At 39.1% G+C, this 15,615-nt stretch overlaps 1 pseudogene; it reads right to left on the bottom strand.

The window, feature by feature from the left end:
• Nucleotides 1–5,454: 5,454 nt before the first annotated feature.
• Pcbp2-ps8 (poly(rC) binding protein 2, pseudogene 8) lies at nt 5,455–8,895 on the bottom strand (annotated as a pseudogene).
• Nucleotides 8,896–15,615: the final 6,720 nt, after the last annotated feature.

The following is a 15,615-nucleotide window of genomic DNA, read 5'->3' as shown; positions in this document are numbered from 1 at the left end:
AATTTACTTTTAATTTTGTCTTATAAACAAAAGGGATTTATTTGACACAGAGTGTTTAACAAATTCCTAACCATCATTAAGAAAAGGAAAAAAATCAAATATCTAAGTCCTTTGGCATAAACCATAATGACTCTGAAAACTTTGTTTTTACAAGTGTTAAAGTTCTGTTTCTGTGTTACTCAAAAATATAAAAGGATATTTTGCAATAGTTCCATGAAATTAAGAACCAAACCAAAAATTGAAGTAATGTGCTTCATAATTGGGTTTCTATGATACATGCTATTCTAGTCTTCTAAGGTATTTCTACCTTCATTAAGACTGCTTAGCAGTAAGTTGTGTGTAGATTGGAATGTCTCTTGCCAAAAAAAAAAACCTATAAGCTACAAACTTGTTTAGAAATTGGGTAAATATCTGTTACATTGCCTGAAAGATAAAATTCAATTTATTAATGACAATTGGTTAGATCAATATTTAAAGGCACATGTGATTCATTATTCAGTCTGAAAAAAACTTGCCATGTACTTTTTCAATTTTAGAATGAAAGCTCAAATTTTCCCTTCATATTTTGTACAGTTTTTGAACAGACATTGTTGTTTTGATTGATCATAACAAAAAATAAGCAAAGTGATTTTATTGCACAAATATGTCATCGGAAAAACATCAAATTCATTTGTAGTTTGTATAATTAGCAAATAAATATTAACTCTTTCCAAAATTCAAGAATTTTCTGATATAGAAACACATCTGGACTTCTTGCTTGTGATCAATCATAAGTGAGTCTTCCAACATCTGTCTTTGCTTTTAATTAAGATGTGCAAGTTATACCCTGCCAAGTTTCTTGGCTTGTGAATGAGTTGTTGAGAGACTGACCAGGCCTGAAGGAAATGGCCTTATTCAAACATAGATACTGTGTACCATAAACTCACCACATAAGCATTTGGAGTCATTGTTTAACTTCCTACAATTGGTCATGCTTTCTGTTGCTTGCCTTTAAAAGACACTGAGAAAATAGCCTCATGACTGTCATGGTATTGACCATCAACCCTCCCATGTCTGTCTCTTGAATTTTCTTTCTGACTTCGCTGGTATAATCCTTCTCACTCCCCCAGTCAAGATTTACTTAGTGACTCTCCTAGCAGGCTCAGGCAGAAGGGTGCCTGAAGTGAGGCTCAGGAGACAAAGCTAAGGACATTCAGAAAAAGTGAGTGCTCCATAAGGGAGAAGGGGCTGGGTAAAAGGGAACTCAGCTTGGTGAATATTTCTCAGGAGTAAAAGACATAGGAAAACATAGATAAGGAAACTAATAATAAGTAAGGGACCTCGATAAAAGTAATAGAACTCAGAAAAAGCAAAAGATATTAAAAAAGGAGGAGAGATGGATGCTTTTGTTTAAATGCTTAAAACAGGACAACAGCAATTATGTAGCGTTTTAGATTTTGTATTGATAGTTTGTCCTTGGTTTTCTGAGGAAGATACAATGCTTTTAGCAACTTGGAAGATGGCTACAGAAAGATATCAAGAGTATTATGATGTGCATGGACCTTGATTAGGGCTGGGAGAGAGAAGGGAAGGAAAATGAAACTAAGCCATTCCCACTGCAGAAACAATGGAAGCAGGGTGGGGGGGTGGGAGGGGTGGATGATGCATGTGAATGAAGGAGGAGCAGCCAGCAGATGGAGCTCACTCCTGCCTCCCCTGAGGGCAGTAGTAGAGGAGGCAGCAAGGAACAAGAAGTAATGCGATCTACAGATTCAGTGCAATCCCCATCAAAATACCAATCCAATTCTTCAAAGAGTTAGACAGAACAATTTGCAAATTCATCTGGAATAACAAAAAACCCAGGATAGCTAAAACTATCCTCAACAATAAAAGGACTTCAGGGGGAATCACTATCCCTGAACTCAAGCAGAATTACAGAGCAATAGTGATAAAAACTGCATGGTATTGGTACAGAGACAGACAGATAGACCACTGGAATAGAAGACCCAGAAGTGAACTGATACACCTATGGTCACTTGATTTTTGACAAAGGAGCCAAAGCTATCGAATGGAAAAAAAGATAGCATTTTCAGCAAATGGTGCTGGTTCAGCTGGAGGTCAACATGTAGAAGAATGCAGATTGATCCATGGTTATCACCCTGTACAAAGCTTAAGTCCAAGTGGATCAAGGACCTCCATATCAAACCAGATACACTCAAACTAATAGAAGAAAAAGTGGGGAAGCATCTTGAACACATGGGAACTGGAAAAAATTTCCTGAACAAAACACCAATGGCTTACGCTCTAAGATCAAGAATCGACAAATGGGATCTCATAAAACTACAAAGCTTCTGTAAGGCAAAGGACACTGTGGTTAGGACAAAACGGCAACCAACAGATTGGGAAAAGATCTTTACCAATCCTACAACAGATAGAGGCCTTATATCCAAAATATACAAAGAACTCAAGAAGTTAGACCGCAGGGAAACAAATAACCCTATTAAAAAATGGGGCTCAGAGCTAAACAAAGAATTCACAGCTGAGGAATGCCGAATGGCTGAGAAACACCTAAAGAAATGTTCAACATCTTTAGTCATAAGGGAAATGCAAATCAAAACAACCCTGAGATTTCACCTCACACCAGTGAGAATGGCTAAGATCAAAAACTCAGGGGACAACAGATCCTGGCGAGGATGTGGAGAAAGAGGAACACTCCTCCATTGTTGGTGGGATTGCAAACTGGTACAACCATTCTGGAAATCAGTCTGGAGGATCCTCAGAAAATTGGACATTGAACTGCCTGAGGATCCAGCTATACCTCTCTTGGGCATATACCCAAAAGATGCCCCAACATATAAAAAAGACACGTGCTCCACTATGTTCATTGCAGCCTTATTTATAATAGCCAGAAGCTGGAAAGAACCCAGATGCCCTTCAACAGAGGAATGGATACAGAAAATGTGGTACATCTACACAATGAAATATTACTCAGCTATCAAAAACAACGAGTTTATGAAATTCGTAGGCAAATGGTTGTAACTGGAAAACATCATCCTGAGTGAGCTAACCCAATCACAGAAAGACATACATGGTATGCACTCATTGATAAGTGGCTATTAGCCCAAATGCTTGAATTGCCCTAGATGCCTAGAAAAAATGAAACTCAAGACGGATGATCAAAATGTGAATGCTTCACTCCTTCTTTAAAAGGGGAACAAGAATACCCTTGGCAGGGAAGAGAGAGGCAAAGATTAAAACAGAGACTGAAGGAACACCCATTCAGAGCCTGCCCCACATGTGGCCCATACATATACAGCCACCCAATTAAACAAGATGGATGAAGCAAAGAAGTGCAGACCGACAGGAGCCGGATGTAGATCGCTCCTGAGAGACACAGCCAGAATACAGCAAATACAGAGGCGAATACCAGCAGCAAACCACTGAACTGAGACTAGAACCCCCGTTGAAGGAATCAGAGAAAGAACTGGAAGAGCTTGAAGGGGCTCGAGACCCCATATGTACAACAATGCCAAGCAACCAGAGCTTCCAGAGACTAAGCCACTAAGTAAAGACTATACATGGACTGACCCTGGACTATGACCTCATAGGTAGCAATGAATATCCTAGTAAAAGCACCAGTGGAAGGGGAAGCCCTGGGTCCTGCTAAGACTGAACCCCCAGTGAACTAGACTGGTGGGGGGAGGGCGGAAATGGGGGGAGGGTTGGGAGGGGAACACCCATAAGGAAGGGGAGGGGGGAGGGGGATGTTTGCCCGGATACCGGGAAAGGGAATAAAAAAAAAAAGAGAAAAAAAAAAAGAAGTAAAGCAATGTGTCATGGTGGACACCACCACAGACTCACAAGTTCTGGCACAGGTGAGTGATGATCCAATACAACAGGTTCAGGTCTGAGAAACATGTTTATGGAAAATGTTTGAGATTGATAAATGCAAGTGATGAAGTTTAGAGGATGTAAAAGAACTTCAGTGATAATAATTTAAAAATAAAATATGCTTCAGATGATCAATGATTAAAGTTGATAAATGCAAGTTATAAATGTAAGAGGTCCTAAGAAGATGCATGTTATAAGGATGTAATAAATTATTTAAGGTATGAAAATAACAAACTAAAAAAGCGGGAAATATTTCATATCTCCCACATGATATTATTTCATAATTCAAAATATTGATCCATAAAGTTCTGATAAGCTAATGAAACATTGGCAGTTTACAATTCAGTCAGAAGCTTAAGAGTTTAATTTCCACTTGATTGCCTTCTGATAAACTTTAAGATGCTTCTCATCATGCTCAAAATATCTTTGATCAATCTGTGTATCTAACTCTCTGTATTGAATAAAAAATGTTCTGTGCATTTTAGACCAAATGTATAGCTTTTACTAGGCACCAAAGGCATGAGTCTACTCCTGTTGTCTAATAGGCACTTGTTAACTATATTTCTAAAATATGGATTTCAGTATAATGATAAATAGTAACATGCATCCTTTGTAAACTTAAGTTCACATAAACTTTAGGGAATCAAGAGTCCTAAGACTTAGCTGTGTCTCCCACATAGCAAATGAACTACAGATAAGTACATCTTCCTGTTTTTGAAAATGAAATCCTCCCTTAGTTTTAGGATTTCTTACCTTCCCCAAATGCTAGGCAACTTTAATTTCTGTTCCTAGTCTATATTTATCTCAGATGATTTTCACCTTGCTGACTGACTCCATGCTGGGATTACCATTGGAGCTGATAAACTCTTAACTGGCTCAAAGCTATTTTTTTTTTCAAGTCCATCTTTACAAAAAAAATTTTCTTTTGAAAAATTCCTGGTCTTACAGAACTCAACTGAAATGTATTAATAATCCACTCATATTTCTATGACCAAAATTCATGAGCCAAAAACCAAAAAATGGAGGAGGAGCTTATAAAACTAAATATGATCTCTCACCATAACTGCTGAACAGAGAGATGCGTTAAAAGACTTTAATTAGGGGCTCGAGACACCATATGAACAACAATGCCAACCAACCAGAGCTTCCAGGGACTAAGCCACTACCCAAAGACTATACATGGTCTGACACTGGGCTCCAACCTCATAGGTAGCAATGAATAGCCTAGTAAGAGCACCAGTGGAAGGGGAAGCCCTTGGTCCTGCCAAGACTGAGCCCCCAGTGAACGTGATTGTTGGGGGGAGGGCAAAATGGGGGGAGGATGGGGAGGGGAACACCCATATAGAAGGGGGAGGTTAGGGTATGTTTGCCTGGAAACCGAAACAGGGAATAAAAATTGAAATGTGAATAAGAAATATCCAATTTAATAAAGATGGAGAAAAAAAGACTTTAATTTAAAAAGTCATGAGTGCATAATAAAGCGTGTAGAAACTGAAGATTTACAAACTATTTAAAACCTGAAATCGCTGACTGTTTAGAAACTACACAGATGGATCAAGTGTGGTAGTGAACAGCAGCAAGGGATTATGGATAAATCTGCTCTGTTCTAGCTGCTCCCCATGTCACCTCCAAGGAACGCCTGATATTGATTAGATACTGAGCCAGGCTAATGCTGGCAGCAGATCCAGAGATGGTAACCCGCCCGTCATTAGATGCTTCCACTCGGTTTGTGAAAATGATCTGCCTCCCAGTCATCTGACGGATCTCATTGATTGTTGAGCCCTGACTCCCGACTATGCAGCCAATCAAATCATTTGGTGAGTTTCTGAGAAGTAGTTGAGCAGATGCATCCAAACTCCAATAGCCTTTCATCTCAGGACAGCTGGATTCAATGCCACTGAATCCGGTTGTTGCAGTGGGTCATGGGACAATGAGACTGTTGCTTTACCAACTGGTGAAACTTGCTCAAACCTGGCTGTGGGATTGTATGGGTAACTAGAAGTGGTCCCTTTAGGTCAGGGTTGAGGCATATGGACAGGGTGGTGTGGGAAAAGTTTGCACTGTGGCTGCCTCTGCTGTACCTGTCCTGATCACCTGCAAAGATGACTGGAGAACTGTAGGGCTTGGACCAGTACGGGATGCTCATGCCCTTTGGGGGGGGCGTTGGGGGGGGATTCCAGTATGACCATACGATCGGTTTGACATTCTCAATGATGGATTGTGGGATTCCAGCAATAGTGATGGCCCGCTCAGTTGAGTTGGGGAATATATTCCTTGCCACCTGGACCTGAGTCCCTGTATTCTCCCTCATTTCCTTGATCTTACAACCACCTTTTCTGATAAGAAAGCCACACTGACTAGCAGGAACCACCAACGTTAAGGTAACTGGGGGTTTAGTGTAGGCTGTGCTATCGGTCATAGATCTCCTCCTGTCCTCTTCCAGTTTGTCAATGTTCATAGTGAAGGTCCAACCAAAGTGACAATTCTCTCAAGACAGTTCCCTTCTGAGATGATGATGCGTGGACCACCCTCCTTGCACATCTTCTTAACAGATTCTCCTTTCTTTCTGATGATACTTCCAACGTCCTTTCCATGCATAAGTAGCCTGAGGGTGAGAATAACATTTAATCCATGTTCATGTCTAGCAGTTACAGGGTGCTGGACTTTGAATGGTCAAGTCTTTGGTCACTGGTGAGAGTGAAAGCCAAAAACTGGAGGCACAAGTCGACTGCGGCGAAAAGGGGAACAAGCAGGAGGATGGGGAGGAACAATAGGGGTGAGCAGGAAGGTGAGTCCACCTACCCCTGCTAGTGGACAGACAAGGAAGAGAGGGGAAAGAGACCCTGGGGTGGCAGAGGGTGGCAGATGGCAGGTGGGCTGGAGACAGGCTCTGTCTGTTCAGGTTGTGCCTATGCTGGTCTTGAAAGTTGATGGTAACGAGTCTGGTTTATGCAATTACCCCTGTCTTTCATCTGGATGAACTAATTAAATGCTTTTGATAGAGGTTCAGATGCCCAGCCATTGACTAGCATTTCAACCTTCCTGGACCACTTTGCAACATTCTAAGGTCAGTAAAAAGCAGATACAGAAGAGAGATACATTCATTGTCCCATTCTACAGGCTGAAAGGCTAAGTCAAAAAAGGCCCCTGGAGACTCACTGAGAGCAACCCCATGTCCTTGTCAGGTTTTATGATGGCTTGGGTATCCTTGCCTCATGTGTTGATAATTGGATCAAAAAATGTTTCTATGTCTGGAGAATTGTTTAGTGTAACTTGTGACAATTGCACTCTTAGTAATTGTATGGATGGAGATCCAAAGTAATTTGCTATGATTGTAATTTGACTAATTGTGTCTGCCATTGTGCAAGGAATCTATGTAATGCTACTTCATCAACCTTGATTTGTTATGTTTCCAGTTAATATTTCAGAACCCTGTTATTCTCAAAAAGACTTTCAAATACAGGAAGAATTGGATCAAGCTCTGGCAAGGAGCAAATGTATGGTTGGGCTGATGATTGCTGGTACTGGCGCTCTTGTAACACTTACAGCCAGTGCTACTGCTTCTGCATTAGCTTTAGCAAAAGAGGTACAAATGGCTAGTTTTATTAATCATCTTGCCGAAAATGTAACCTATGTCCTGGGCATACAAAAGAGCATCTGGATAGTTGACTAGAACAAAAAATATATAAATAAATAAAAATCGATGCATTATGAGATACAGTGCAGATCATGGGAGATGAGGTCAAAGGAATGACAGACAGAAGCCAATTATAATATCATGCACGATATCTATGGATTCACATTACTCCAAAAATGTGTAATGAGAGTCAGCATAACTGGAACACAGTAAAAGGGCACCTTCCTGGTATTCAGCATAATACTAATAATTGGTTAGGTCTGTTAGCTATGTATAAAGAGGTAGTGAATTGAAGAAACGCAAAGCCTTTGTCTTTTGATACTGCTAGCATTATAAATTATATTCTCAAAAAGTTACAGGCATTTTTTCTTCATTTCCTTGTTTATATCTCTTTTATTGGGCATATCAGGATTTGACTTTATGATCCTTTTAATGGCATGTCTATTATATTTTCTTTTGTGAGGAGTCATTTGAGCTTTTACAGATGTCAGAGCAGAGTTACATAAATTCAAGCTGCAATGCCTTCCCTAGCAGAAGTGATGGGTAAGATCATCCTGAAAACCTTCTCAACCTAAGACAGGCCATGAATTCAATATTCTTTGCATGTCAATGGTGGGTAAAAGCTGTGTTTTCAGATGGCAACCTAAGACAGGCACAGCTTTCTGCTCTGTGCCTGATAAAGTATATTGCTCTTGTAGAAAAAAAGGACCGGTAAGATTTTTTTTTAGAGGTAGATCAACTTAAGACAGGGAATTAATACTAGGATTCATGTACCAATTATCGGTAAGGACCACACTTCTTCATGAGAAGCCTAAGACCCACACAGACTTTCCACATCCAATAGCTGAGATAGCTTTGGCTTATATAGATTAAAAAAGCAAGACAAGTTGAGAGCAAATCTGGAGTTAACTTTAGCTGACTTCTTGCTTGTGAATAATCATGAATGAATATGCTAACATCTGTCTTTGCTTTTAATTAAGACATGGACTGTATCTGACCAAGTTACTCTGCTTATGCATAAGTCCTTGAGAGATTGTCCAAGCCTGAAGGAAATGGCCTTAGTCATTGATAGATATTGTGGACCATAAATCCACCACATAAACATGTGTGGTCATTGTTTTATTTCCTAGAGTTGGTCATGTTTTCTGTTGTTTGCCTTTAAAAGACACTGAGAAAACAAACTCATGATTGACATGGTATTGACCATGAACTGTCCAATGTCTGCCTCTCGCATCCTCTTTCTAGTTTTCCTATAATCATCTTTACACCCCAAGACATAGTTTTTCTATAGACTGCATCAGCAGCCTCCTGCATTCTGACACAGAAGGATGACAAAGCTCTTCTGTTCTTACTTTGCTTTTATTTTTCTCTAATTTAGTAACATTCATGTTAACACTTCACTAATTGTATCTGAATTATTTTTTCATCTACTGGACTGGAAAACAATTCTAAAAAAAATATATGAAAGATTCATGAAGTAAAATCCAGTGTCCATTTTTTGGGGTAGGAATTTCCCCCTAATTTTCATCTCTTCAGAAGTGTACAAATTCTTGTTTATCAGATTTGGAGTTCTCTTCAAATAAAAAGCAGTTTCCAAAATGATAGCTGAAAAATTTGTTACTGTGATTTTGCTTTTCTTTCCTCCTGGTAAAATACATAGCGTTATCTAAAACGGGCATTCAGAAAAACAAAGAGGATTGCATAAGGGAATAATTTGACATTCTCTGTTGTTGTTGTTTCTATCTGATGAGGAATTTAGTACATTTGAATGTGCTTTACACTGTTAAACTAGTTTATCTCTTTGGGATTTTGATCATTAAAATAACATTTCAGTCTAAAAATCATTGATCATTTCAAACTTGATTTCTGAAAAGTGATAGGTAACAAATTGAAGGGTCTATAATAGATGTGAATTAACTAACATGATGACAGAAATAAACATCAAACAAATCACCCTTTCATTTATTAATATAAATTTAATGTTTAAACATGAAACAATAAGACTATAAAATCTGGTGATTAAAGAAGGGAATGATGGCTGTATGTCATATACTTTCAGTGGCTTAAATAGTGATTTAGAAATGTAAATAGTACCTTTTAAAATTAAAAGAAGGAATCAATAGTATAAAACATATCATAATTTGAAAAATAGTCTGGGCCTATAGCTCATAAAGGTACTATATGGGGTGCTATAAAATGAGGAGGAGGGATAATTATTATTAAATCACATCATATAGAATTCTTAAGGAACTTTTAAAAAAATTCACTTTTTTCTTCTCATATTAAGGAAGAAATACATTGGTTTCAGGTGGTACTGAACTCTATTCTCTGGGAAAAAATAAAGGACAAGGGAAAGCAAGCTGAGGACCAACTTTCTTTTTTTTTTTTTTTTAACTGTCCTTTTTTTATTGGATTTTTTTTTTATTAACTTGAGTATTTCTTATATACATTTCGAGTGTTATTCCCTTTCCCGGTTTCCGGGCAAACATCCCCCTCCCCCCTCCCCTTCCTTATGGGTGTTCCCCTCCCAACCCTCCCCCCATTGCCGCCCTCCCCCCATAGACTAGTTCACTGGGGGTTCAGTCTTAGCAGGACCCAGGGCTTCCCCTTCCACTGGTGCTCTTACTAGGATATTCATTGCTACCTATGGGGTCAGAGTCCAGGGTCAGTCCATGTATAGTCTTTAGGTAGTGGCTTAGTCCCTGGAAGCTCTGGTTGCTTGGCATTGTTGTACTTTTGGGGTCTCGAGCCCCTTCAAGCTCTTCCAGTTCTTTCTCTGATTCCTTCAATAGGGGACCTATTCTCAGTTCAGTGGTTTGCTGCTGGCATTCGCCTCTATATTTGCTGTATTCTGGCTGTGTCTCTCAGGAGCGATCTACATCCAGCTCCTGTCGGTCTGCACTTCTTTGCTTCATTCATCTTGTCTAATTGGGTGGCTGTATATGTATGGGCCACATGTGGGGCAGGCTCTGAATGGGTGTTCCTTCAGTCTCTGTTTTAATCTTTGCCTCTCCCTTCCCTGCCAAGGGTATTCTTTTTCCTCATTTAAAGAAGGAGTGAAGCATTCACATTTTGATCATCCGTCTTGAGTTTCGTTTGTTCTAGGGATCTAGGGTAATTCAAGCATTTGGGCTAATAGCCACTTATCAATGAGTGCATACCATGTATGTCTTTCTGTGATTGGGTTAGCTCACTCAGGATGATATTTTCCAGTTCCAACCATTTGCCTACGAATTTCATAAACTCGTTGTTTTTGATAGCTGAGTAATATTCCATTGTGTAGATGTACCACATTTTCTGTATCCATTCCTCTGTTGAAGGGCATCTGAGTTCTTTCCATTTTCTGGCTATTATAAATAAGGCTGCGATGAACATAGTGGAGCACGTGTCTCTTTTATATGTTGAGGCATCTTTTAGGTATATGCCCAAGAGAGGTATAGCTGGATCCTCAGGCAGTTCAATGTCCAATTTTCTGAGGAACCTCCAGACTGATTTCCAGAATGGTTTTACCAGTCTGCAATCCCACCAACAATGGAGGAGTGTTCCTCTTTCTCCACATCCTCGCCAGCATCTGCTGTCACCTGAGTTTTTGATCTTAGCCAATCGCACTGGTGTGAGGTGAAATCTCAGGGTTGTTTTGATTTGCATTTCCCTTATGACTAAAGATGTTGAACATTTCTTTAGGTGTTTCTCAGCCATTCGGCATTCCTCAGCTGTGAATTCTTTGTTTAGCTCTGAACCCCATTTTTTAATAGGGTTATTTGTTTCCCTGTGGTCTAACTTCTTGAGTTCTTTGTATATTTTGGATATAAGGCCTCTATCTGTTGTAGGATTGGTAAAGATCTTTTCCCAATCTGTTGGTTGCCGTTTTGTCCTAACCACCGTGTCCTTTGCCTTACAGAAGCTTTGCAGTTTTATGAGATCCTATTTGTCGATTCTTGATCTTAGAGCATAAGCCATTGGTGTTTTGTTCAGGAAATTTTTTCCAGTGCCCATGTGTTCCAGATGCTTCCCTAGTTTTTCTTCTATTAGTTTGAGTGTGTCTGGTTTGATGTGGAGGTCCTTGATCCACTTGGACTTAAGCTTTGTACAGGGTGATAAGCATGGATCGATCTGCATTCTTCTACATGTTGCCCTCCAGTTGAACCAGCACAATTTGCTGAAAATGCTATCTTTTTTCCATTGGATGGTTTTGGCTCCTTTGTCAAAAATCAAGTGACCATAGGTGTGTGGGTTCATTTCTGGGTCTTCAATTCTATTCCATTCGTCTATCTGTCTGTCTCTGTACCAATACCATGCAGTTTTTATCACTATTGCTCTGTAATACTGCTTGAGTTCAGGGATAGTGATTCCCCCTGAAGTCCTTTTATTGTTGAGGATAGCTTTAGCTATCCTGGGTTTTTTGTTATTCCAGATGAATTTGCAAATTGTTCTGTCTAACTCTTTGAAGAATTGGATTGGTATTTTGATGGGGATTGCATTGAATCTGTAGGTTGCTTTTGGTAAAATGGCCATTTTTACTATATTAATCCTGCCAACCCATGAGCATGGGAGATCTTTCCATCTTCTGAGGTCTTCTTCAATTTCTTTCCTCAGTGTCTTGAAGTTCTTATTGTACAGATCTTTTACTTGCTTGGTTAAAGTCACACTGAGGTACTTTATATTATTTGGGTCTATTATGAAGGGTGTCGTTTCCCTAACTTCTTTCTCGGCTTGTTTCTCTTTTGTATAGAGGAAGGCAACTGATTTATTTGAGTTAATTTTATACCCAGCCACTTTGCTGAAGTTGTTTATCAGCTTTAGTATTTCTCTGGTGGAACTTTTGGGGTCACTTAAATATACTATCATATCATCTGCAAATAGTGATATTTTGACCTCTTCTTTTCCGATTTGTATCCCTTTGATCTCCTTTTGTTGTCTGATTACTCTGGCTAGAACTTCAAGAACTATATTGAATAAGTAGGGAGAGAGTGGGCAGCCTTGTCTAGTCCCTGATTTTAGTGGGATTGCTTCAAGTTTCTCTCCATTTAGATTAATGTTAGCAACTGGTTTGCTGTATATGGCTTTTACTATGTTTAGGTATGGGCCTTGAATTCCTATTCTTTCCAGGACTTTGATCATGAAGGGGTGTTGAATTTTGTCAAATGCTTTCTCAGCATCTAATGAAATGATCATGTGGTTCTGTTCTTTCAGTTTGTTTATATAATGGATCACGTTGATGGTTTTCCGTATATTAAACCATCCCTGCATGCCTGGGATGAAGCCTACTTGATCATGGTGGATGATTGTTTTGATGTGCTCTTGAATTCGGTTTGCCAGAATTTTATTGAGTATTTTTGCGTCGATATTCATAAGGGAAATTGGTCTGAAGTTCTCTTTCTTTGTTGTGTCTTTGTGTGGTTTAGGTATAAGAGTAATTGTGGCTTCGTAGAAGGAATTCGGTAGGGCTCCATCTGTTTCAATTTTGTGGAATAGTTTGGATAATATTGGTATGAGGTCTTCTATGAAGGTTTGATAGAATTCTGCACTAAACCCGTCTGGACCTGGGCTCTTTTTGGTTGGGAGACCTTTAATGACTGCTTCTATTTCCTTAGGAGTTATGGGGTTGTTTAACTGGTTTATCTGTTCCTGATTTAACTTCGATACCTGGTATCTGTCTAGGAAATTGTCCATTTCCTGAAGATTTTCAAATTTTGTTGAATATAGGTTTTTATAGTAAGATCTGATGGTTTTTTGAATTTCCTCTGAATCTGTAGTTATGTCTCCCTTTTCATTTCTGATTTTGTTAATTTGGACACACTCTCTGTGTCCTCTCGTTAGTCTGGCTAAGGGTTTATCTATCTTGTTTATTTTCTCAAAGAACCAACTTTTGGTTCTGTTGATTCTTTCTATGGTCCTTTTTGTTTCTACTTGGTTGATTTCAGCTCTGAGTTTGATTATTTCCTGCCTTCTACTCCTCCTGGGTGTATTTGCTTCTTTTTGTTCTAGAGCTTTTAGGTGTGCTGTCAAGCTGCTGACATATGCTCTTTCCTGTTTCTTTCTGCAGGCACTCAGCGCTATGAGTTTTCCTCTTAGCACAGCTTTCATTGTGTCCCATAAGTTTGAGTATGTTGTATCTTCATTTTCATTAAATTCTAAAAAGTTTTTAATTTCTTTCTTTATCTCTTCCTTGACCAGGTTATCATTGAGTAGAGCATTGTTCAATTTCCACGTATATGTGGGCATTCTTCCCTTATTGTTATTGAAGACCAGTTTTAGGCCGTGGTGGTCCGATAGCACGGATGGGATTATTTCTATCTTTCTGTACCTGTTGAGGCCCGTTTTTTGACCAATTATATGGTCAATTTTGGAGACAGTACCATGAGGAGCTGAGAAGAAGGTATATCCTTTTGCTTTAAGATAGAATGTTCTATAAATATCCGTTAAGTCCATTTGGCTCATGACTTCTCTTAGTCTGTCTACATCACTGTTTAATTTCTGTTTCCATGATCTGTCCATTGATGAGAGTGGGGTGTTGAAATCTCCCACTATTATTGTGTGAGGTGCAATGTGTGTTTTGAGCTTTAGTAAGGTTTCTTTTACGTATGTAGGTGCCCTTGTATTTGGGGCATAGATATTTAGGATTGAGAGTTCATCTTGGTTGATTTTTCCTTTGATGAATATGAAGTGTCCTTCCTTATCTTTTTTGATGACTTTTAGTTGGAAATTGATTTTATTTGATATTAGAATGGCTACTCCAGCTTGCTTCTTCTGACCATTTGCTTGGAAAGTTGTTTTCCAGCCTTTCACTCTGAGGTAGTGTCTGTCTTTGTCTCTGAGGTGTGTTTCCTTTAGGCAGCAGAATGCAGGGTCCTCGTTGCGTATCCAGTTTGTTAATCTATGTCTTTTTATTGGGGAGTTGAGGCCATTGATATTGAGAGATATTAAGGAATAGTGATTATTGCTTCCCGTTATATTCATATTTGGATGTGAGGTTATGTTTGTGTGCTTTCATTCTCTTTGTTTTGTTGCCAAGGCGATTAGTTTCTTGCTTCTTCTAGGGTATAGCTTGCCTCCTTATGTTGGGCTTTACCATTTATTATCCTTTGTAGTGCTGGATTTGTAGAAAGATATTGTGTAAATTTGGTTTTGTCATGGAATATCTTGGTTTCTCCATCAATGTTAATTGAGAGTTTTGCTGGATACAGTAACCTGGGCTGGCATTTGTGTTCTCTTAGGGTCTGTATGACATCAGTCCAGGATCTTCTGGCCTTCATAGTTTCTGGCGAGAAGTCTGGTGTGATTCTGATAGGTCTCCCTTTATATGTTACTTGACCTTTTTCCCTTACTGCTTTTAATATTCTTTCTTTATTTTGTGCGTTTGGTGTTTTGACAATTATGTGATGGGAGGTGTTTCTTTTCTGGTCCAATCTATTTGGAGTTCTGTAGGCTTCTTGTATGTCTATGGGTATCTCTTTTTTTAGGTTAGGGAAGTTTTCTTCTATGATTTTGTTGAAGATATTTACTGGTCCTTTGAGCTGGGAGTCTTCACTCTCTTCTATACCTATTATCCTTAGGTTTGATCTTCTCATTGAGTCCTGGATTTCCTGTATGTTTTGGACCAGTAGCTTTTTCCGCTTTACATTATCTTTGACAGTTGAGTCAATGATTTCTATGGAATCTTCTGCTCCTGAGATTCTCTCTTCCATCTCTTGTATTCTGTTGGTGAAGCTTGTATCTACAGCTCCTTGTCTCTTCTTTTGGTTTTCTATATCCAGGGTTGTTTCCATGTGTTCTTTCTTGATTGCTTCTATTTCCATTTTTAATTCCTTCAACTGTTTGATTGTGTTTTCCTGGAATTCTTTCAGGGATTTTTGCGATTCCTCTCTGTAGGCTTTTACTTGTTCATTAATGTTTTCCTGTGCTTCCCTAAGTGTGTTCATGTCTTTCTTGAAGTCCTCCAGCATCATGATCAAATATGATTTTGAAACTAGATCTTGCTTTTCTGGTGTGTTTGGATATTCCATGTTTGTTTTGGTGGGAGAATTGGGCTCCGATGATGGTATGTAGTCTTGGTTTCTGTTGCTTGGGTTCCTGTGCTTGCCTCTCGCCATCAGATTATCTCTAGT

Source organism: Rattus norvegicus, chromosome 11 (assembly GCF_021556685.1).
Source record: "Rattus norvegicus strain SHRSP/BbbUtx chromosome 11, alternate assembly SHRSP_T2T, whole genome shotgun sequence".
Lineage (NCBI taxonomy): Eukaryota > Metazoa > Chordata > Mammalia > Rodentia > Muridae > Rattus > Rattus norvegicus.
This window is presented reverse-complemented; position numbering and strand designations above follow the sequence as displayed.